This window comes from Cyprinodon variegatus, unplaced genomic scaffold (assembly GCF_000732505.1).
Source record: "Cyprinodon variegatus isolate N-32 unplaced genomic scaffold, C_variegatus-1.0 Scaffold122, whole genome shotgun sequence".
Taxonomy (NCBI): Eukaryota; Metazoa; Chordata; class Actinopteri; order Cyprinodontiformes; family Cyprinodontidae; genus Cyprinodon; species Cyprinodon variegatus.
Genome location: NW_015150575.1, coordinates 795,599 through 798,792, shown reverse-complemented (window position 1 = coordinate 798,792; position 3,194 = coordinate 795,599).

Genomic DNA, 3,194 nt, shown 5'->3' with positions numbered 1-3,194 from the left:
CTGAACCAGGTGAGTCCAATCTCTTTTAACCTGTGGAGATTGGTCTCACCTTTTTCAGTGGCTAGGCAGATCAAATACATGACATAGAGCAGAGGTCACAGATTAACGGACCAAGGTCTTTGTGGCAAGCTGGGCGGTGGGTAATGATGATGAGAAAACGTGAAAGAAAGTGTAGACTGATGGAAGAAGCGCAATGAACTGGTGATAGCAAAGTGCAATGGCATGCTCAGAGATGACCCTGCACATTTTGAGTATGTTTGGCTTAACCTGCTGCTGTTAAGTAGGATTCTCCACCATGAACAATCAAAAATAAATATCGATCCAGGCTCACGAATGAGCACCTTGATTTGTGCTTGAGAATAGCTTTGTGGCCATTTAAACTCAGGTTTAAAAGCCTTGCAGGTCAGCCTAAAGCCAACTTCTCTCATTAAGCCATAAAAAAGAAAGAAAAAACAAACGGTCAGTTCAGGTGTTTTATAAAATATGTGAATCAGGAAATTGTCTATATAACAACTGAATGATTGTTGTTATTTTCTTCAAAAAAAAAAAAAACACTTTAAATTTTGAAATGCAAAAATTTTCTTTTTTTTTTCGTATATATTTTTTTTATCAAGTCAATGTATAACACTGATGCATAGAAACCTCATTTTATTTCAGTGTTAAATTCAGTGTTAAAGTAACAGATTATAATTACAAATGTCTCCGGACCTTTACTGGTTGTTGATTTCCTTTATTCGGACCCTGCTGATTTTTAATTGGTTACCCCTGACATACAGATTACTTGTTGACTCCAGATCCCCTATCTCTGCTCACTCCAAGATGCAGGGCTAATTGATCCCAGATACAGCTAATTACATGTAAAGTTGGTTATCGCTAGCTGAAGAGATAATTTGAAGTTATTAGCTAGTATTACGTTTATACATTTTGAAATTCCAAGAATGTTAAAGGTTTTATTTTATTCATATATAAGCTTAAACATCTGGTATTTGATTTTTAGGTTTTGCATTTAAGATCTCATTATTGAGTGGTGATAGCCGATGTTATTGAAACATATTATGCCAAATCCCTATCTCCGACAAGGTCGTCTGTAAAAGGAAAACAAAGACGTGGGTGAAACAAATGTGAAATCGACCCTGAATCCATATTATCTCTACAAAGACTTTAATCTTTGATGTTTGAATATAGTAGAAACATATGTCAATGAATAATCCGACTACAAATAATCCGATTACAAAGCCAGGTTATAGCAGATGTCCTTTTTAATCTCTTTTGTGATATCTAATCCAACAGTATCCTTTGCCTTTTAGAGAGCACCGGTAATTCTACATTGGAGAATATCCATCACTCTCTAAAAAATAGTGTATTTCTTTCCATGATGGCAAACAGAACAAAAGACTGAACACACTTACAAGTGACCCAAGGTCATCTAAATATTTGACTTAAACTGGCACATAGTCGTGGAAGAAAATCCAATAAAAGGTTCCTTGGTTTTGGGGGATTTTTCTGGTTAACAGAGAAAGTAAATAGCTCTCAGAATCTCTCCCATCTCTCAGCTGAACATATTTGGTATCTTGCCACTTTCAGTATTCAAAACATGCTTTAGATTACCACTCATTCATATGTGTGTGTGTCTCTGCGGCTTTGGAACTGGCCTTTTCATCCACTCTTAATAGTAATCAAGCACCATGGAGATCCATGTAGCTGCTGAAGGGGAATATGGCTGACTCCGCCTGCCCTCGATCTAGCCACTGCTGCTTTGTGTAGTGATTTATGTTACTTATTAGCAGGCCCCTACTGGCAGGGCCCATCATCAGAATTATAACCAAGGATTAGGCCTGAGGCTGACGATTGGATGCTGAAGGAAAGCTGATCATGTGTTTAGCTGTGGTGTTTTTTCAGCAAACCAGATTATAGGTCTCATGCAGGGCAAAACATATGAGAAACCGGCACACATAAAAATAAAGGGCTGTAAGCATGTGTCTATTAACCACATAAATACACAGCATTGGGAAAGCAGCCTGTAAGTAAGTGGTTTTGCAGCTGTGCAGCTGGCTTATTTTATCAGTATTACTTTAGCAAATTAATCAACTGTTCTACAAGGAGTTAAATTGCAGAAACTGCAAAGTTTAAGTATGGAGGTTTAATTTAATTCAATTCACACCACATATCATCTCAAGGCACTGTGGAGGGCAATTCAACCAAATCATACAGTCAAACTGATTCAGAGTATTCTATATAGGGAAAACCAGTTGATTGCATTGAATCATTGACTTTAAATTAGTTTCCTATTTCTGTGAAATTAAAAAAGCACAAAAAAGTAAACAAGCAATATTTTAAAACAATATCTGATTCATAAAGCAAAAAGCCTCCCAGTGACACACATGCAATTTATGTTAGGGTCACTGTTTGGATAGACATGGCTGCAAGCAGTTTTCATACACTATGTGATGCACATTTGCAGTGTAGTGGAGTAATGGTGCAGTGTGTCATAGCCCCCAGCTTTTCGATAACCCAGTATAGTGACACTAACTGACAGTCAATGTTTTTTCTTCTTGTTTTTTATTGAGAAAGATTGCAGTGTAATATCTTCCTACCTCTGCACCCTCCCAGGGTATACTTTTATTCAACCTGCCTACCCTGTGCAACTGTCTGTTTGTGCCTGAATTGACTAAATGTTGCACACTGCAAAGAGCACAGATCGCTGCATTTCCACCCCAAAGCTCGCAGTCCTGCAATCCAATCTCAAGAATCAATACACCCCTGGTCCTTTATGGACAATACCAGTAGATTCTTTTTTAAGTTAAAGAGTATTACAGAGGTGTTTCCATGAACCCATTATTAGTTGAAGGGCAGGTGTAGTACAATCAATAATGGTTCAGCACAGTGCCACCTTAGGAAGGGAAGAAGTTCAAGAAACACATTTTTGGTCGGTTGTGATTATCACTTAATAAGAGAATCTTTAACTTAGTCCTCATAGATATTCTTTTCTTTTCTTCTATTCAAACAGCAGATTTTTCTGACTTGATGAAAGATTTCCAGAATTGTACCAATGAAAGAGGTTATTTGAATACCAGCACACCAGTTATCTCATTTATCCTATATTAATCCTCATTATACTGAGCAGTAGTGTTGGTTGTAGACCTTAAAGCAATCAGAAAATAACCCCCCCCACACACACACACACACACACACAC